We start from the raw sequence: 22,430 nt of genomic DNA, 5'->3' as shown, positions 1-22,430 counted from the left end.
CAAGGTGGGGGAATCCCTTGAGCCCCAGAATTGGAGGCCAATCTGAGCAACGTAGCAAGACTCCACCTCTAAAAAAACAAAGAGAATTAATTCCAGTTCCACTATGGCATTTGTTGTGTAAAATAAATAAACCACTATTTTAAGGGCTACTCAACAAATAAAAACTGTAAATTTAGGGGGGTTGGAGTTTGCCTTGTTTGAGATGAAATATAACCCTAATCAATTTTCAGGTGTTGTAACTGAAGGGCTGTAGAGAGTAAATAAACTAGAAAAAATTTCAGAACAGAATTCTTTTTTTTTCTTTAGCAGAGGTCTCTGTGTTGCCCAGGCTGAAGTGCAGTGGCTAGACTCAAGTGACATCATAGTGCCCTGCCGCCTGGAACTCACCCTGGGCACAAGCAGTCTTCCTGCCTCAGCCTCCCGAGTGGCTGGGACTACAGGTGCACACAATTGCACCTGGCTCAGAACAGAATTTAAAGGGATTGGCAACAGAAAATTTCTTCTATGGCTTTTTTTTTTTTTAAGTTAAGGTGATTGACCAGATATGATATAGGGCATACTAGATATAGAAGTACCATTTTACAGATCTATGCCACAAGGATTTCAAAATACTGCTTAAATATTATAGGATTTAGGACCTTCTTGTTTGCAGATGACAGAAACGCAACTCAAACTAAGTGAAGCATATAAAAGGAGAGGAGATTTATTGAAAGAATGGGGTAGGGGGAGCTATCGGGATTGAAGAAATAATTTTTTTTTTTTTTTGAGACGGAGTTTCACTCTGTGGCCCAGGCTGGCATGCAGTGGCCCGATAGTGGCTCACTGCAACCTCCGCCCCACCAGCTTCAAGCGATTCTCATGTCTCAGCCTCCCGAGTAGCTGCGATTATAGACGCATGCAATCACGCCCGGCTAATTTTTGTATTTTTAGTAGAGACGGGATTTTGCCATATTGCCTAGGCTGGTTTTGAACTCCTGACCTCAAGTGATCCACCCACATCGGCCTCCCAAAGTGCTGGGATTACAGGCGTAAATCACGGCGCCTGATCAGAACTTAATAAATAATTGAAAAATTAAATCTTCAATGGCAAGAAGAGGACTGAATAAAGGATTCTCTATTTGCTTCTCTGCTCAGATCGTTTTTCTCTGGTGGAGGATGTGGTGCCTAGCAGTTTTGGGCTCTCAGTCTTACAGCTCCTCTACAGGAAAAGGAATACCTTTTCTGTCATAACTCCTGAATGAAATTCTGTCCCCATTTAGGTCACATGTCCATCAGTGGACCAATGGCTGTGGTGTAGGGAGTGAGCATTTGCAATTGGCTCAGACTGGTTTACAAGCCTACCCCTTAGCCAATCAAGTGGCTAGAAAAGCAAGGTTCCTTAAGATGGCCACTTCCATTCAGGTAGTTTAGCTAGAGCCAGAGGAAGACGGAGGGTAGGACAGGGAGAGTCACCTGAGGAATCATCAGCTACTCCAATTAGTGTTTACTACAGACATGGTTGCTAGTCTTGGGACTTGCAACTTAGCAGGAAAGCAAAACAAATAATTTGTGTATAAGAAAGGCATACTAAAGTGGATTTATGGTATTCAGAAAATACAAAGTTAAATATTAGCCAGACATGGTGGCGCACGCCTGTCCAGCTACTGGGGAGGCCGGGGCAGGAGAATCACTTGAACCCGGGAGGTGGAGATTGCAGTGAGCCGAGATCACACCACTGCACTCCAGCCTGGGCGACAGAGCAAGACTCCGTCTCAAAAAAAAAAAAAGAAAAAGGCCTGACTAAATAAAGTTAACCAAATTGTGGTATATCAAAGTGATATAATGTTATGCAGACATTAAATAATTTTTATGAAAAGTTTTAATCATGTGGAAAACTGATTAAGACACATGAGTGAGGAAAAACAATATTCAAAAAGGATTATCTCAGTTATGTAAAAAAATGCACTTAAAGAGAATGGAAGGAAATATACCTAAGCATTAATGATAATTATTATTATTCAGTTGTAGGATTGTGGATAATTTTTTATTTTCTTTATACTGCTATATATTTTTCAAATTTTCTATTGCTTTTTTTTTTTTTAAGATAGGGTCTTCCTCTATCGCTCAGGCTGGAGTGCAGCAGTATGATCATGGCTCACTGCAGCCTTGACTTCCTGGGCTCAGATGATTCTCTCACCTCATCCTCCTGAGTAGCTGGGACTACATGCATGTGCCACCACACTCAGCTAATTTTTTTGTATTTTTTGTAGAGACAAAGTTTTGCCATGTTGCCCAGGCTGGTTTATTGCTTTTATTATCAGAAAATTATGTTATAAAAGTAGATTTTAAAAATGTTTAATAATGCAGGGCAATAAATATTCTAATCTGTTACATAACAAAAATCAGCATACAAATTTCTATCACAATGTATTCACAACTACATAAAACATAAAAAGAGCTCCATAAACATAAAAACCGAATAAATGTGAAATATCCAGAGTAGCTGCTCTGCTTATTATTTATGAACTATTATACCTGTTAAAATCTAGACTTTCACTTTCATTTAAAAAGATGTCACTACACAAAAAGAATCTTAACATTTTAGCAGAAACTCACAATCTGTTGAGCTTCCTAGAATTTCCCAGAAGATCCAGCTAACAAGTTGCACGCTTCCTGTTGTATCTAGAAGATAATTGCATAGAGTAGACTGTGGAAGGAAAATAGGTGTGTTATGCTGTTTTGTCATCTGGTGACACAACATAAAGAAGGCAAGTGGATACAAATTAAAAGGAAGCTGTAGCTGGGTGTGGTGGCTCACAGCCTGTAATCCCAGCACTTTGGGAGGCCAAGGCGGGGCAGCAGGGGGATCTCTTGAGCCTAGGAGTTCAAGACCAGCCTGGGCAACATAGCACAACATAGCGAGACATCGTCTCTATAGAAAATTTAAAAATTAGCTGGGTATGGTAGCACATGCCTGTAGTCCTAGCTACTGTAGATAGAGCCTGAGGCAGGAGAATCACTTGAGCCCAGGGAGGTCAAGGCTGCAGTGAGCTGTGATCATGCCACTGCACTCCCACCTGGAGGACAGAATAAGACCCTGTCTCAAAAAAAATTAGGCAAACAAATTCACTAATAATTGCCATGTGATCAGTTGAAAAATTCAAACAACAAAGAAAGCATAAGAATTTTGGCATGTTGAACCAAGTTCTCTTTTGCCACAGTCGACTATAATTCATGGAACATATACAATTTTGACTTTGGACTACAGTTTGATAGAGTTCTCATGTTAAGGTACTAAGCCGGCCTGGCATCCCCTTCAGGTTGAACTTCATCAGGACCCACATTCATTGAACACATATTGTTGGGCCTTTACTATGAACACAAATTGTTAGGTACTTAAATGGCCTGGATATCTGACTTTCAGAATTCTAGTCTCCTGACTCATCAAACCTAGGGTTTCAACTGTTATACATATATTATACATATACTGATTGGTGTAAAATTTGGTGTACTGTACATTACACCAAAAAAATCTTTTTGAAATAAGAAATGTGTATGAAACTTAAAAATCAACAATAAGATGGCAGAAGGCCAAAAAGTTTGGAAATCCTCCCTTAAATCTAGTCCTAGTCACAGTATTTATATGAGCCAGTACCTCGAAGGCTAGCTCTGTGCAAGTTCCCTTTTCCAGTGTGTGACATTTAATTTGTTCATTCATAAACATTTACATGATACTTTACACATTATAAGTTGCTTCTATGGAACATGATTTCATTTTAGCCTTACTATAACTCCATTTTTAAAAGGAAGAAAATAAATGACTTGCCCAGGATTGTAAAATAAAATAACAGTGAAGATAGAACCCACATTTTTGTGGCTTCTAGTTTGGCATTTGTTCATGATAGCATGCTTCTGTTTAACAAACAAAATGGCTTATTCATGTTGGCTTCTCATTTATAGTTATCATCTCTGCTCACTTCATATGTTAGGCCACAAATTAATTGGTGAGTTTCTTACAGAAGATAGTGTATAAACACAAATTCCTTAGATGGATTTAAAGTCTTATCTAACCTATTTTTAAAAGGTGAAACTGGGCCAGGCACGGTGGCTCAGGCCTATAATCCCAGCATTTTGGGAGGCTGAGGCAAGAGGATTGCTTGAACCCAGGAGTTTGAATCAAGCATGGGCAACATAGGGAGAGCCTGTGTCTACAAAACTAAAAAAAATTAGCCATGTGTGGTAGTGCATTCCTGTGGTCTCAGCTACTTGGGAGGCTGAGGTGGGAGGATTGCTTGGGCCCAGGAGGTCAAGGTTGCAGTGACCTATGATATGTCATTGCACCATTGCACTCCAGCCTGAGTGACAAAGCAAAACCCTGTCTCAAAAAAAAAAAAAGTAAACTGATTAAATACACTATTTCTGCCAAATATCTTGAATTTTTTTACTCGAAAAAATTTGGTACTTAACCTAAAACCTTTGTGAAGATTAAGCAGCTTTCAAGAGAAATGAGTCCACTCTACCTCATATTCTGTTTTTTTTTCCACTGTGAGTGGTTGATAATGTAGATCTTTGGAACATCACCAGAACTGGCTCCCTTGACTTCATAAATAGTAACTAAATTGTCCCTAAGTCCCGGGCTATTAGTCATTCTTTTTAAAAAATCATGGTATATTACTGCTTACATCAGAGGAAAGAACTTTCAATCCTAAAAAGTATAAAATAAGGCTTTGTTGTATGTGCCTCTTTATTTTAATTTATAGTTAAATTAAATAACAGTTACTCTATGAACTGAATAAGCATTGGCCTCTTAGCTTATCAACTAGAGTGTTCCCTTTCACCCGAGTGCTCACTTCAAAAGCAGCTAATCCTATTGGCTATTAGAGTCAGAAGCTTCAAACATAATGACGGCAAGAATGTTGTATTCAGTAGAACTTCTCAATCAGTTAAATAGACTTAGAACAACTGCCCAATCAGATGACATTCAGGTACTTCGGTATGCCTTTGTGGCTGATATACTGAGGCTGGGTTAGAATGCATTACTGAGGTTAGAGTCCATCAGGCCAAAATAATGTCTACTGTGTTACGGCTGTGAGATTCTGGGATTCTAGAGAGTTGTAAAAATGTTCAAAAACATACTTGCATGTATCCTGCCTCCCACATCCACCACCCACGTACAAGTGTGCTAACCCACAGTCTGGAAGAGTGCCAGTGGATCCTAGTATGGCACAAGACAAGGATGGTGCTGTCTTATCTCTGTATTCTAAGGTTTATTGGAAGCCCTTCCATCAATGACACAGAACACCAGCTCTCCACAGGGGTTCAAGCAACACTGACTTGCCCAAAGGCTTATTTGAAGCACCTGATATTAGTGAGAGATGGTATCTAGGGTATATGTCAACTATTCCTAGATTCTCTGAGTGCTATTTCTGTATAAAGTTAGATCATCAGAAAGCAGTATATTTGGATCACGTTAGCATGGGTTCCTTGTAGAAATGCCTTCAGTGAGTGATGACATTCTCTACATTACTTTTTTTTTTTTTTTTTTTTTTTTTTTTTTTTTTTTTTTGAGACACAGTCTTGCTCTGTTGCCAGGCTGGAGTAGAGTGGGGTGATGTCGGCTCACTGCAACCCCTGCCTCCTGGTTCAAGTGATTCTCCTGCCTCAGCCTCCCAAGTAGCTGGGACTCAGGCACGTGCCACCACACCACAGTCTTTTGTATGTTTAGTAGAGACCAGGTTTCATCATGTTGGCCAGGCTGGTCTCGAACTCCTGACCTCAGGTGATCCACCTGCCTGAGCCTCCCAAAGGGCTGAGATTACAGGCATGAACCACCTCACCCGGCCTACATTAACTTTTTAATTTAATTTTTATCCTTATCACAGTTACACGTGTACATGGGGTTTCTTTCTTTATTATTATTATTATTTTTTTTTTTTTGAGGCAGTCTCCCTCTATTTGCCCAGGCTTGAGTGCGGTGGCACAAATTTGGTTCACTGCAACCTCAACCTCCTGCATTCAAGTGATCCTCCCACCTCAGCTTCCTGAGAAGCTGGGACTACAAGCACATGCCACCATACCCAGCTAATTTTTGTCTTTTTTGTAGAGACGGAGTTTCACCATGTTGCCCAAGCCGATCTCCGACTCCTGAGTTCAAGCGATCCACCCGCCTCGGCCTCCTAAAGTGCTCAGATTACAGACAGTGAGCTACCGCTCCTGGCCTTGTACATGGGGTTTAGGGTCAACAGTCCTGCAAGACCTATGATTAAAAAAAAAAAAAAAAAAAAATTGACCTCCACCTTCAATTTCCCATTCCCCAGATGTAAATTTTTCACTGTTTTTTTTGTGGTTTTTTTACCCCTTTTATTTGAGACAGTCTGTCACCCAGAATGGTGCAGTGGTGCGATCTGTGGTCACTGCAACCTCCGCCTCCCGGGTCCAAGTGATTCTCCTGCCTCAGCCGCCCAAGTAGCTGGGATTACAGGCGTGTGCCACCACACCCGGCTAATTTTTGTATTTTTATTAGAGACAGGGTTTCACTATGTTGGCCAGACTGGTCTTGAACTCCTGGGCTCAGGTGATCCCCCCCACCTCAGCCTCCCAAAGTGCTGGGATTACAGGTGTGAGCCACGGCACCTGGCCAAATTTTCCACTCTTTTTAGCTGATTGCTTTCATACTTACCTCCACATATCTAAAAAATATATTTATATTGCTACATCTTGATTTCAGTATTTTGTTCTATCAGTTTTCCACAATGGAAAATGTAAATTTTGCTGACTGTGTAATCAACCTCACTGACTTTCCAACCTCTGAGTTTATTTCTTTTTGGTGGAGCATATCCTTCAGTAGTTTTCTGAGAGAGGGTAAATGGAAGGCAAAGTTGCTACCATGTATCTAAAAATGTCTTTATGCCAGACAGCGACTCATGCCCTGCACTTTGGGAAGCTGAGGCAGGAGGATTTCTTGGACCCAGGAGTTCGAGACTAGCCTGGGCGGCAAGTAAGACCATGTCTGTACAAAAAAAATCAAAAAATTACATGGGTATGGTGGTGCACACCTGTATTCCCAGCTATTCAGGAGGCTGAGGCAGGAGGATTGGTTGAACCCTAGAGGTTGAGGCTGCTGTGAGCCATGATTGTGCCACTGCACTCTAGCCTGGGTGACAGAGTGAGCCCCTGCCTCAAAATTAAAAATTAAAAAAAATAAAAATGGGCTGGGCATGGTGGCTCATGCTTGTAAATCCTAGAATTTTGGGAGGCTGAAGTGGGCAGATTGCTTGAACCCAGAAGTTCGAGACCAGCCTGGGCAACATGACAAAACCCTGTTTCTACAAAAGATACAAAAAATAAGCCAGACATGGTGGTGCATACAAGCAGTCCCAGCTACTTGGGAGGCTGAAGTGGGAGGATCACCTGAACCCAGGAGGTTGTGGTTGCAGCAAGCCGTGATCACACCACTGTGCTCCAGCCTAGGTGACAGAGTGAGACCCTCTCTTAAAAAAGTTGAAAAAGAGCCTTTATTCTTTCTTTATACACAGCTGAATTCTACTTTAGAAATTATTTTCCCTCAGAATTATAAAGGCCTTTATCAGTTATCTTCTACCGTCTAGAACTGCTGTTGAGGAGTTGGATGTCATTCTCATACTTTATCCTTTTTGTGAAACCTACTTTTCTTGTCTGGAAGCCTGTTTCTCAGTATTTCCAGTGTTTGACGATGTCATTGGTGTGGGTTAGTTTTCATTCATCATGCTGGAAATTTGATGTCCCTTTCTGCCTGCAAACACCTATTTTTTCTGTCTAAAATAAACTTTCTTAAAATGTTACTTTGATTATTTCTTTTCCTTCCTCTAATTTCCCTGATTTGTGCCCCCTCTTTTTGGAACACTCTATTACTTGAATGGTGGATATCCTGGATAGTGTCTCTACTATTTTCTTACTTCCTATCTCTTTATCTTTTTATTGTGCTTTCTGGAGGACTTCTTCAATTTTATCTTCTTATTATCTATTTAGTTTTTTATTTGTCATGCCATACTATTTTAACTTTCAAAAACTGTTTCCTGAGTTTTCCTTTTTTTCTTTTTAACAGTATTCGCACTTTATGGATACTAGTGATATGAATATTAGTATTAATAATAGGATCTGTGTCTCTTTTAAAAGTTTTCTTTTACATATACTTAAGACTGGGACATGAAAAAACAACTTGCCTGGAAGCTCTGTGTTTGGGGTTAAAGGCCTGTCAACTGTGAGCTTCACCAGATGGTTATCTGAAGTGAGGTATTTTATTGGCTTAAAATATTATATTATGAGCATTTTGCTAGGTCATTAAACATTTCTTAAAATAGGCCAGGCACAATGGCTCACACCTGTAATCCCAGCAATTGGGAGGCCAAGGTAGGAGGATCACTTGAGGTCAGGAGTTCAAGACCAGCCTGGGCAGCATAGCAAGACCTCATCTCTACTAAAAACGAAAAGAAATTAGCCAGGGGTGGGTAGCAGGTGCCTGTAGTCCCAGCTACTCAGGAAGTTGAGGTGGGAGAATCACTTCATCCCAGGAAATGGAGGCTGCAGTGAGGGATGATTTTGCCACTGTGCTCTAGCCTGGGCAACAGAGCAAGACCCTGTCTCAAAAAAAAAAAAAGAAATAAAAAAGGAAAGAAAGAAAGGAAGAGAGAGAGAGAAAGAAGAAAGGGGAAGGAAAGGAGAAGAAAAGAAAAAGAGAGAACTTGAGTACTTAACAAAAATGATAATCCATAAATTTCACTATTTGAGTTCGCAGGAGTGGAGAATATGATTTTGACCAATACTTTGAATTGTGTTCTAAATGGCATTCACCAATACACTTGACAAAAGCTGAGTCAACATTGCAGAGTCACATGAGTGAAGTTGATTCTAGGTAAATTGACCACTATCAACCCAAAGAAACACAAAATGTACCAATCCTGGAGCCCATGGTGGGATACTGGGATCCCAGTCCAGATGTAACCCAGATTATTCTGTATGTGACCACAGTTTCTTAAATGAGGTATTCAGGAATTTGGAAGTCAGAACTTTAAACTTGTGTTTTGTTTTGTTTTTTAATCTTGTTTTTGTCCAGTTTATATCATTTTAATGTCTCACCTGACACGGGGGAAGGTGCGGAAGATGCAAGAAGATCTAAAGTACATCAAGTGTCTATGGTGTCTACTGGACATGTTACACACTTCATTACATTTATTCCCAAAATAACCCTTTTATATATAAGAAAAGAGGCTCTGAGAAGCCAATTATCTTGCCCAAGGTCACAAGTTAGTAAGTGGTAGAGCAAGAAATTAAAACTGAGATCCAAGTGCATTTTCTTTCTCCTGAGACTGCACAGCCCTGTCATTGAAGTACATGGAAGAATCATGGGGTACAATGCATTTGTTGACAACTGTGGGGCAATTTTTTAAGAGTAGAGAATGTGGCCGGGCGTGGTGGCTCATGCCTGTGATCCCAACACTTTGAGAGGCCAAGGCGGGTCGATCACTTGAGGTCAATAGTTCAAGGCCAGCCTGGCCAACATGGTGAAACCCTGTCTCTACTAAAAAAAAAAAAAAAATACAAAAATTAGCCAGGCGTGGTGGTGGGTGCCTGTAATCCCAGCTACTCGAGAGGCTGAGGCAGGAGAATCACTTGGACTCGGGAGGCAGAGGTTGCAGTGAGCCGAAGTCGGGCCACTGCACCCCAGCCTGGGCAACAGAGCCAGAGCAAGACTCTGTCTCAAAAAGAGAAAAAAAAAGTAGAGAATGTACTTGACATTCAAGAAAATTATACTTGGGGAGGAGAGAGCAAGACCCAGTGGCACTAGATCCCTGTTATTTGTGGCAGTACCAATTTCTGCCTTAACTCATGAGCAAGAGCTCTGATTTTTGCTTCATACAATCTTGTCTGCATCAGTATGTATTATCATAAATAACAGAGTTAATGGGAAATGTTTCCTTTTTATGGCTCAGGGCATTAAATTAGGATCAAAGGAGAGAACTCCTGTGTGAAAACACAAGGATTCTCTTCTGTGGTGCTCTGGATGAAGGACAGACATGTCCAGAAGTGACCAAGCTGCAGTCAGCTATTCCCACGAAGAAGAGCTGCCATGTGGAAACCAAAAATGAGAGCAGAAACTATGCTGAGATTTAAGAGAATGAAAATAACCGTCCTTTACAGTAGAAAGGTTTCCTCTAAAGGTCTCTCCTGTTGCGACTGTGCAAGTTTAAGAACTTTGATATCTAGACAGTTTTAGGAAAGATATCATCTGAAAAGTCCCCAACACTTGACGATAGGTTGCTATGCCAACAGCAGGCCACTGAGCCTTCAGTGCAATTCAATTTTGGGGATGTTAACTGGGCACCAACTATGTACGAGGCAGTGTGCCAGGTCCTCAGATAGTCATGCCAAAAGTCAGTCCCTCCTTTCAAGGAGCTAACTCTCTGGAAGAGGAGAGGGAAAGACGAAAAATAAAATACAGAGGTTGTCCAGTACCAAAGTACAGAGGTTGTCCAGCACTGGGGTGAGTCAGGGGTTTACTGGAAAAGACACCGGACACTCTCTTAAAGACACTGGACACTATCCTAAGTATTTTTCATAAGTTTCAAAGGATGAATAGGAGTTCCCTAGAGAGCTACATTCTTAATAAAACCTCACTTCTTTAAGCTTCGTCTCTGGGAAGAGATTTACCCAGTAGAGATCAGAGCCGGACATTTTATTGTTTTCCAAGTTTGACCTTTTCATTTCAGGAGCATCAAGCATGAAGAGCCAACCCAGTTTAAGTGTGGGCATCTTGAGAGTAACACTGTGTCTTGTTCCTTCTTGTGTTCCTGCTATTGACTGCAATGCTCAGTAAATGTTTCAGGCATCCGTGAATGAATGATTGAACAAATCAACAAATTAATCAATTAATAAATGAAAGCTATAATCATCAACTGGAAATAACACTTTTAAGTAAGACTAAAGGCTTTTATCACTACAGAGCATTATAGAAAGAAAACAAGCCAATTAATAATAAATAATTTTGCTTAAAAAATAATTTTTCAAGCCTGGCTCGGTGGCCTCACATCTGTAATTCCAGTGCTTTGGGAGGCCAAGGCAAGAGGATCACTTGAGCCCAGGAGTCTGAGACCACCCTGGGCAACATGGTGAAACCTTATCTCTACAAAAAAATACAAAAAATTAGCCGAGTGTGGTGGTGCGTGCCTGTAGTCCCAGCTACTCAGGAGACTGAGGTGAGAGGACCACTTGAGCCCAGGAGGTCGAGGCTGCAATGAGCCATCGTCACCACTGCACTCCAGCCTGGGTGACAGAGTGAGACCTTGTCTTGAAAAAAAAAAAAAAAAAAAATTCCCCCAGGAATTTCTAGATTTATTCCATCCTAGCTGATTGCTTGCCTCCATATGATGGGCACTATTTTAGCATCCTCCTTCACAACCTCCTTCATTTGACATCTTGACTTCCAGATTTTTGCACCTAAGAAAGGAAACCCAGAGAGAGATGAGAAATTATTCTTCTGCCTCCCCGAGGCCTTCTGAGTTTAATATTCCAAGGATTCCAAGGATTGCTGAGAATGAAAATGAGCTCAGGCTCTGTTATGGAGAAGGAATCAAAGGATTGGATCTGGGCATGGTGTCATGTGCCTATACTCCCAGCTACTCAGGAGGCTGAGGTAAGAGGATCACTTGAGCCCAGGAGTTTAAGATTGCAGTGAGCTATGATTGCACCATTGAACTCCAGCATGAACAACAAGACCTAGAGTCAATGTACAGCAAGATGTTGTCTGTAAAAAAAAAAAAAAAAAAAAAGCTATTTTTTTAATTAAGAAAAAGGAATAAAGGGATTAGTAAGGTTTTGTGATGGGGCAAGACTCAGAGACAAGTCAAAATATTGGGTAGGGATTAGAAATACGGTTCAGGGACGGCATAAGGGGTTAGAATGTCTCTTGCACAGAATACTTGGTCCAAATGATTGTATTTTAAAAGGTGTGTTAAAATAACTTTGTACTGTGGCAGACATCAGTGGGTCATATGGCATCAGTGTTAAAGTACCCTTGCCAAGAGAAGATGGCACAGTCAAAGCAGACCTACCAAGAATAATTTTAATGGCTTTTGCATCATCAATGGAAAGTAATTGAATGATCATTGCCAATTTCAGGTAGCACTACATATCTTTTACTAACAAAATTTTTCTTTATTGAGACAAATCCTGTAAGTGAAAAGACCTGAGGTTGCCCAGCAGGATTCATTTCCAAATTTCTTTGGCCTGAGTTCATATCAAGAAATACCTCCCAGGGGTGATGAGATAATCTGCATGCCAAACCCCTGAGACATCCAATTTGCTTATATAACAAATCTGCATGTATATCCCTGAACCTAAATTAAAATAAATAAATAAATTCAAAAGTTTCAAAAAAAAAAGGAAATACCATCCTAAAATGCTGGCTTTTGAGCCACAGGCTTCTCCAACTAAGGATTATGAGATTGTGATTTTAAATGACTGATAAAATGAAGACATAGTCACAAATGAATAGAATGTGGGGCCAATGAGGATGAATATTTATGAAGGAAAAAATTAACCATTGAACCTTAAAAGTGGGAGGAATCTTGTATGTCATTTGGAACAATTTTCTAGCACCCTAACTTCCTCATCAAGTGATTGCCTGCCCTCTCTGACCACTGAGAACAGTGGGCAACTTACTACTCTGTGGCCATTGTAGGGAGCCAGGTCTGTGGTCTGTTTTGGGGCAGCTTTAATTTATATTGTGAGATTGAGCTGAACTCTGCTTCTCTGTTAATTCCATTCCTTTGCCTCAGTTTTGCTCTTTGGGCCAACACAGAAGACTTCTATGCTATTTCCATTGACGGCTCACAAAATATTTGAGGATGTCAGACACGTGCCCTCTTGTATCTTTTTTCCAAACTAATTGTGGGGTTTCTCAACATTGATCTATGACAGAGTTTCTGACCTTTCTCCTCTGGCCGAGCATACCGTAGATTTTAATGAGTCTTTTCACTACAGTGCAAAACTGAAACTAAATCTACATGTGGTTGGACAAGCTCACAGTGCAACGAGTGGCATGTTAGAATTCTGTTAATGTAGCCTAAGATTGCATTAAAATTTTAGTGACTACATTATACTGTGAGATTATGCACAATGAGCTTGCAATTAGATGAATTAAAACTCCAGATTTTGTTCAAATAAACTGTCAAATTACCCTTCTGCTATCGTGCACGCTTTCTTTGGAGGATATGAAATGAGAGCTTCACATTTATCTCTTTTTCATCTTGTTTTGGTATGTAGACTAGCTTTGTAAGATTAAGAGAACAGTAAATTGCTTTTTTGTAAAAAAAAAACAAACTATTCATTGTAAAAATTCAAATAATAAAAGTACAAAGAAAATATATTTTTATATATATACCCATTATATATACCCATAATTTTACTACCTAGGAGTGATTACATTAAAAAGTTAACATACAGAGTCATGTTTATAATAATATCAAAGTAAACAAACGTCATTTATAATAGTAAATTTATAGTTGCATTTGATAATTTATGTTTTGCAATTCTTAGTATAGAAAGAAATCCAGGCTGGGCGTGGTGACTCACGCCTGTAATCCCAGCACTTTGGGAGGCCGAGACAGGTGGATCACCTGAGGTCAGGAGTTTGAGGTCAGCCTGGCCAACATGGTGAAACCCCGTCTCTACAGAAAATACAAAAATTAGCCGGGCATGGTGGTGGGTGCCTGTAATCCCAGCTACTTGGGAGGCTGATGCAGGAGAATCACTTGAACCCGGGAGGCGGAGGTTGCAGTGAGCCAAGATCATGCCACTGCACTCTAGTCTGGGTGACAGAGTGAGACTCCGTCTCAAAAAAAAAAAAAAAGAAAGAAATTCATGACATAATACATGAAAAATGCAAGTTGCCAAACTAGAATCCCACTTTTGTAAAAGAAAAGAAAAATCCATGCACATTGACATTATTATGTGGTACTCTATTGTATATGTGAAGTACAATTTAATGAGCAAGTAATTTGTTTCCAAATTACACTCTTACAAGCAGAACCATCATATATGATCTTGTTGCACTTGCACAATGATCTCCTTTGTATAAATGTTTAGAAGTATTGCTACCTCAACTTATAAAAAAATTCTGGAGTGTGTCACCTGTTATAGCTCTCCAAGTTTTGCATTCTCTGTAAATGTGATAAGCACACCTCTTTTCCAAATCAGTAATTGATAAAAATGTCAAACACAAAACTCAAATCGAGCGTTAACCTTTTCTACAAAGTGTTTGGCAATGGCTTCCCGTCTCCCACCTAGAATTAATTGCTCTTTTCTTAGTGTCCCCAGTGAACCCCACTCAGATTTGTATAGCAAAGCATCTATAATACTGTATCATTCTTGTTTTCTTTTAATGTGCTTTCCCATGGAATCTATTAGATGGCAAAGAACGGTACTTCCAAGTTTCACTTAGCTGCTGCCACCCCACAGTTTCTTGCACATAGTAGGTCATAATTATGATTGAGTGAATGAATGAATAAGTGAATGATTGCAGAGTTCTATACAGAATCAAGGACAAATTCCCACAGCATGCTATGAAATGTTCATTTTTGGGCTGATTTAAACCTGTTCATCTCAGAACTTTGCTTGCAGTTAAGTCATTGGTTCATTCACTTTGTCATTTATCCACCTATTTATTCTATACAGGAGTCATTTCTTTATTTGTTTCTTTGTAAAATTTATTGAGTACTTAAAATGCTGCAAAGTCACTGAGGTAAAGGCTATGGGGAAAGACAAAGGCCACAATGAAGGTATAGAAAAAATGCTTTTAGGATTCAGAGAAGCAAAATCATTTCCATAGCTCAGAGAAGGTGATGGTGGTGGGAGTTAACACAGGTGAGTGAAGGGGGTAGTAGTGGGCAAACGTTTTCCTTCTTTAATTTTAATTGGATCAATTAAATAAATAAATTTGATTTGGGCCTTGAGGCAGAAATAGATGGATATGCAAAGATGGTGGAAGGACATTATAATTACATGTGCAAAAGTGATAAGAGGATAAAGCAAGAACAGAGCAATGGGATAAAAACATTAGAAAAACAAAACCACTAGCATTCCAATATGTATTCAACAGCAAGCTAAACAATATAACAGGAAGAAAGCAATAGCAAAAAAATGAGACAAGATTCTGAAGAATTTCACATAAAAGAAGATTCAAATACCTGTAAAGATATGTGTCATGTAAAGAAACGTGCCTTATATTTGGACAGGAAGATTCATTGTAAAGACATTTATTCTCCCTAAATTAATTATTAATTTTAAAATGTAATGCAATCTTGGCTGGATGCAGTGGCTAGCACTTGTAATCCCAGCACTTTGGGAGGCCAAGGCGGGCTGATCACTTGAGGCCAGGAGTTCGTGCCCAGCCTGGCCAACATGGTAAAACCCCGTCTCTACTAAAAATACAAAAATTAGCTGGGCATGATGGCGCACACCTGCAGTCCCAGCTACTCGGGAGGCTGAGGCAAGAGAATCGCTTGAACCCGGGAAGCGGAAGTTGCAGTGAGCTGAGATCGCACCACTGCACTCCAGCCTGGGTTACAGAGCAAGACTCCATCTAAAAACAACAACAACAAAAAAGAAAGTAAGTAATGTAATCCAATCCCAATCAAAATAACAACAGGAATTTGAAGGGGCGCAGAGCTTGACAGAAACATACTGAAATTCATCCAAGAAACTAAACGTGTCAGACAGCAATTCTCAGACTTTGCTGCATGTTCTAATCAGTAGGGGAACTTTTGAAATCGCATTGATTTCACTGGGTCACATTGAGAAGCATCTCAGGTGACACTGAGAGTACACAAAACATTTCCAAAAAAAGAAAGATAATAGGGAGATTAGCTCTACCAAAATATACTCTAAAACCAAAGCAATTGAAACAATTTGGCACTGACATGGGAGATACAATAGACAGTGAGGTGAAATAAAGCCCAGAAATAGATCAATATACATGGAAATATAAGATAGAAGTTAAAGTGGTCAAAAAATCTGGTGCAACTGGCTAGCCGTTTGAGAGAAAATTGAATCTCTTCCTTATCAGTTCTGAATGACTCTCCTCTCCCTACCTCTCCTCCTACCCTCTGTGATCCAGTTTCCATGCAACAGCCATAGTAATCTTAAAATCCATGATCAGATCCTGCCTCTTGTAAACTGTTCAATGGTTTCTACTCACTTAGAAGGAAATCCCAACCCTTGATGGCGCCTTCCAAGCCTGGCTCTAGTTGGTCTAGGCCCTCTCTCTTCAGCCTCCTTTCTGCTTCTCTCCCTTTGGCTTCTTCTGCACCGATACACTATTCTGTGAGTCCCAGAACACCCCATGCCCTTTCCATGGCAGGGCTTCTGCGTTCTCCTTGCCCTTCCTGATCCTTATAAGACTAGCTTCCTCTTGCATTCAGGCCTCGGATTCAATGTCACCTTCACGGAGTGGCCTTTCCTGACCTATTTAGGACATTCTCCATCCACAACTCATAATTCTCCATCACTGCATCCATCTGGACACCCCACTCACTTCTTTATTAGCTCTTACCATAATCGATGATTATGATACATGTTTGTTTATTTTTTTCTCCAACTCTCTTAAGCTACATAAGAGAGGACCTTGTTAATATTGTCACTCCTATAGTCTCAGGATCTAGCACATAGCAGGTGCTCAATAAATATTTGTTGCATGAGAGCTTTGTGTGAGGTAGAAGCTGAGCCTGAGGTCTAAGAAAGAAATTGTTCTTGTTCCACCAGCGGAACCCCGCAACTGCCTTGCATGACTGTAGTGGTACTCTGAGATAGAGTTCTAAATCTCAGTCAAGGTGGGTTCCTTCCCCTATTTAGGAGCTGTATCCCTAGGGTTAGAGTCAGAGTCCTAAGCTGAACTATCTGCTGAAGCTCTGTTGCCCAAACTGGGCATCAAATCCTTCTTAACCACTTTGTTCAGTATAAAGGCCATTCTCCTTGATGGGGGAAACATGGAAACAAAATAATAGGTTAGCAGCACAATTCTGATTTTTCTCTGTGACTGATGAATAGAATCAGTTAAGATTGTCATAAAATGTTAATGCTAGAAAAATGCCTCGAATGTCATCTCCCAGTGATTATAAAATAGTGCAGCCCTTTCATTTGACAGATGAAGTAAATCAGGCCCAGGCAGGTTCAGTGGTCTGCTCAGGCACCCAGGGAATAGCGGCAGTGAAGTCTGTATCTTACCCACATCTTGATGTGCAGTTGAGCACCTATGCTATAACAATATTCTCTTTGTCACATCTAAGAAAAATCATTTAAAACCACAGCTCATTTTGAAAACTTCATTATTATTCAGTAACTTTATACATCTTCTGCAAGCAGTATACCTAACTCTTTCTTATTCACTTGATTTTAGAAGCTTTAAAAATAATTAATTAATTTGGGGAATGGGCCTAAAGACCCCAAATGAGGCCTGTCTACAGAATACAGAGACGGGAAGATGGAGCCACAAGGTGACAGACTTGGGCCTGACTGGTCTTCTCTCTTGCTGTTGTGAAAGAATCTATCCTGGTGTTAGAAAACACCCAAAACAGCCGGGGCGCGGTGGCTCATGCCTGTAATCCCAGCACTTTGGGACACCGAGGCAGGCGGATCACGAGGTCAGGAGATCGAGACCATCCTGGCTAACACGGTGAAACCCCGTCTCTACTAAAAATACAAAAAATTAGCCGGGCGTGTTGGCGGGTGCCTGTAGTCCCAGCTACTCGGGAGGCTGAGGCAGGAGAATGGCATGAACCCCGGGGGGCGGAGCTTGCAGTGAGCCGAGATGGCGCCACTGCACTCCAGCCTGGGGTACAGAGCAAGACTCCATCTCAAAAAAAAAAAAAAAAAAAAGAAAACACCCAAAACAGGCCACCCTGTCAGGAAGCCTCTAAGGATCTGAGCTAATCAAGGGCCTCTTACTGATGTCAAGTCAGCAGAAACAGCAGAAAACCTGGGCTGTTTGAATGGGATAAAATGGTCTTGGCTCATCACCTAGACACTTCTCCCTCCTTGTACTCCTTCTAACCAAAAAGATAATTCAAGAAGAGTTATCTATTTGTTGTAGTATCTAGAGCAAGATGATCTTTAGCCTTTACCCTCTTTATGTTGTGGTTATTTTTGATGGAGGGAATATAAGTGTGTGCCAATTCCACAGGCATTGCACAACAAAATAAGATGAGCCACTGGAAATGCCAACAAGCACCTGCTTGTCAAGGTCTTATGTCGGACTTTTTTTTTTTTTGAGTTGGAGTCTCACTCTGTCGCCCAAGCTGGAGTACACTGGCACAGTCTCAGCTCACTGCAACCTCCGCCTCCCAGGTTCAAGCTATTCTTGTGCCTCAGCCTCCTGAGTAGCTGGGATTACAGTTGCGTGCCACCACATCTAGCTAATTTTTTTTTTTTTTGTATTTTTAGTAGAGGTGGGGGTTTCACCATGTTGGCCAGGCTTGTCTTGAACTCCTGACCTCAGGTGATCCGCCTGCCTCGGCCTCCCAAAGTGCTGGGATTACACGCATGAGCCACTGTGCCCAGCCATGTCAGACTTTTACGATTGACTAACAGTCTTTAAAAAAAATTCATTAAGATACTGTGGCCTTAAGAAAACCAGAGCAGATATCACTATTTTAAAAATAATAATAATGTTATCTCAGTTTACTGTGATACTTGGGATCACTGCTAGTTTAATTGTTTATTTGTTTGTTTTTGAGACAGGGTAGCCCAGGTTGGAGTGCAGTGGCGCAACCGTGGCTCACTGTAGCCTCCACCTCCTGGGCTTAATCGATTCTTCTACCTCAGCCTCCTGAGTAGCTGGGAGTGCAGGTGCATGTCACCATACCCGCCTAATTTTAAAAATATTTTTTGTAGAGACAGGGTCTCACCATGTTGCCCAGGCTGGTCTCAAGCTTCTGGGCTCAAGCAAGCCTCCCTCCTTGGCCTCCCAAAGTGCTGGGATTACAGGCATGAACCACGGTGCCTGGCCTTAGTTTAATTGTTAAAGTCTACTCTACCTTATGAGCAATTATTCTGACTTGGCTAGGATCAGTGTGGCCATCTTATCTCTGTCTTCAATACTAGGCAATGCTTTAATCAAAAGACCTCAAAACACTTTGAATAGAATATAATTAAACCTTCAGTTCCTGTGGAAGAGTTCTATTTTGAATTGCCAAAGTATGCAAATTCATCTTTAATCATCATATAATTACTTTTTAGGATCTTGCCAGAAAATGTAACCTTGAACTCACTGTACCCTGTTCTTATCAAAGCCCAGTTATGAAAAATGATACCTATGGGATGATTTCCAGAAAGATATACAGCCTGCCCCTTCCTACTTATTCTCAATTTTGTCTGGAACCAAGCCAGACCATCAGAGGATCATATACTAGATTGCAATGTTTTTAACTGTCTTAGGATTTTTTTTTATAATGCCTTTATTGAGATGTAAACGTATCACTCATTTGAAGTGTACAATTGAATGGTATTAAGAATATTCACAGAGTTGTGCAAATGTCACCACAATTTTAGAAAAATTTTATCATCTCTAAAAAAAAAAACTCTGTGCCCTTTAATTATTACCTTTTCCCTAGTCTTTCTACTCCTCCCCCTGCCCCCAATCCTAAACAACCACTCATCTATTTTCAGTCTCTATAGGTTTGCCTATTCTGGAAACTATATAAATGGGATCATATTATATGTCATCTTTTGTGACTGGCTTCTTTCATGTTTTCATTGTTTAACATAATATTTTCAAAGTTCATCTGTGTTGTGGCATGTATCAGTACTTCATTCCATCTTTTTTTTTTTTTTTTAATTTAAAAGACAGGTTCTTTCTACGTTGCCCAAGCTGGAGTGCAGTGGCTATTCACAGGTGCAATCACAGCACACCGCAGCCTCAAGTTCCTGGGCTCCAGTGATCCTCCCATCTCAGCCTCCCAAGTAGCTGGGGCTATAGGCGTCTGCCACCACACCCAGCTATTCCTTCTTATAGCCAAATAATATTCCATTGTATGGATCATTTTTTTTCTTTTCTTTTTTTTTTTTCCTGAGACAGAGTCTCACTCTGTCACATAGACTGGAGTGCAGTGGCACAATCTTGGCTCACTGCAACCTCCACTTCCTGGTTCAAGCAATTCTCCTGCCTCAGCCTCCCAAGTAAGTAACTGGGATTACAGGCACACCACCATGCTCGGCTAATTTTGTATTTTTAGTAGAGATGGGGTTTCACCATGTTGGTCAGGCTGTTCTCAAACTCCTTACCTCAAATGATCCACCTGCCACAGCCTCCCAAAGTGTTGGAATTACAGGCGTGAGCCACCATGCCCGGCCCATTATATGGATCTTGCACATATTGTTTATTCATTCATCAGTTGATGGGCATTTGGGTTATCTCCACCTTTGGGACATTATGAATAATGTGGCTATGAACATTCATATGCAGGTTTTGGGATGGACATATGTCTTCATTTCTCTTGAATGTATACCTAGGACTGGAATTGCTGAGTCAAATGGTACTTTTATGTTTACATTTTTAAGGGACTGCCAGACTGTTTTCCACAGTGGTGTGTGAGGGTTCTGATTTCTCCAATCCTGTTGAACAACTGTCAACATCTGACTTTATTACAGCCATCCTACTCAGAGTGATGTGGTGTCTTGGGGTTTTGGCTTGCATTTCCCTGATGACTAATGATGTGGAGCATCTTTCCATGTACCTATCAGTCATTTGTGTATTTTCTTAGGAGAATTGTCTATTCAGATCATTTGCCCATATTAGTTAAATTGAATTATTTGTCTTTTTCTTATTTAAGAGTTTTTTTAAAATATATTTTAAAAGAAGTCCCTTATCAGATCTATGATTTGCAAATATATTCTCCCATTCTGTGGGTTGTGTTTTTACTTTCTTTCTTCTTTTTTTTTTTTTTTTTTGAGACAGGGACTGGTTCTGTCACCCACACTAGAGTGCAGTGATGTGATCTCGGCTCACTGCAACCTCCGCCTCTTGGGCTCAAGAGATCCTCCCACCCCAGCTTCCCAAGTAGCTGGGACTCAGGCTCATGCCACCACACCTGGCTAATTTTTGTATTTTTTATAGAGGCAGATTTCACCATATTGCCCAGGCTGGTCTTAAACTCCCAAGCTCAAGTGATTTGCCTGCCTCGGCCTCTCAAAGTGCTAGGATTACAGGTGTGAGCCACCATACCTGGCCCTGTTTTTACTTTCTTGATAGCGTTCTTTAAAGCACAAAAGTTTTTAATATTGTTGAAGTTAAATTTATTTTTTATTGTTACTGTTTGTGCTTTTGGTATCATGTCTAAGGGTCCATTGCCAAATCCAAGATCGCAAAGATTTACCCCTATATTTTCTTCTAAAAGTTTCCTGATTATTGCTTACATTTAATGTTATTGCTTACATTTAGGTCTAACTATTTTGAGTTAATTTTTGTATATGGTGTGAGGTAAGGTTCCAACTTCATTCTTTTGCATGCAGGGATCCTAGGATTGTTTTTCTCAAAGGCCAGTTAGGCATTCCAATAAACAGCTCCATAGAACACAACTTTGTATGTTTTGAAGAGATGTGGTTGACAATAGTGTTCACTATATCACAGTGTTCACTACATCTTTTATGAAGATCTGCATAAGAAATTTGCTTCCAGGAAACCAGATTTGCTCAACTATTCACTCACTCACTAAATCGCTCATTCATTCCTTCACTCACTCACTCAATCAATTCATCATTTAGTACATATACTTAAAATGCTTTTTAGGGAATTCACCTGAGGGCAGGGGACTTTGTTTCCAGGAAACTTTATCTGATAAATAAAATGAACTTGACAAAGATTGGATACTTTTTTCTTTAGCAATTGAGAAGCTCAGACTCAAACATGCTGCCCATCTCCATGAATACCTTATGCCAGTGGTCCTCAACCTTTTTGACACCAGGGACTGGTTTCATGGAAGACAATTTTTCCATGGATGTGGAGGTGGCAGGGATGGTTTCAGGATGAAACTGTTCACCTCAGATCATCAGGCATTAGATTCTCACAAGGAGTGCACAACCTAGATCTCTTACAGGCACAGTTCACAACAGGGTTTGCGCTCCTATGAGAATCTAATGCTGCTGCTGACCTGACAGGAGGCAGAGCTCAGGCAGTGATGCTTACTCACTCCCACTCACTCCTGTCATGTGGCCTGGTTCCTTACAGGCCACGGACTAGCACTGGTCAGTGGCCTGGTGGTTGAGGACCCTTGCCTTATGCTTAAGGTGAACATTTTCTGTATACTACTGACTGATTTGACCTTATTTTCCTGCCTTTATATTCCTCGGATTTCCTCATGTTTTGTTTTGATTCTGCTGTATCACATGCATCCCTGGAGCCACCCCAAATTATATTTTGGAACAAA

The 22,430-nt window shown here is 40.5% G+C and overlaps 1 protein-coding gene across 2 annotated transcripts in view; it reads right to left on the bottom strand.

Moving 5' to 3' along the window:
* The window catches only part of ZNF281 (zinc finger protein 281), a 78,857-nt gene that overhangs the window by 17,913 nt on the left and 38,514 nt on the right, over nt 1–22,430 (bottom strand). The window lies entirely within an intron of this gene.

The sequence above is a fragment of the Symphalangus syndactylus genome, chromosome 19, assembly GCF_028878055.3.
Source record: "Symphalangus syndactylus isolate Jambi chromosome 19, NHGRI_mSymSyn1-v2.1_pri, whole genome shotgun sequence".
NCBI classification, from domain to species: domain Eukaryota; kingdom Metazoa; phylum Chordata; class Mammalia; order Primates; family Hylobatidae; genus Symphalangus; species Symphalangus syndactylus.
This window is presented reverse-complemented; position numbering and strand designations above follow the sequence as displayed.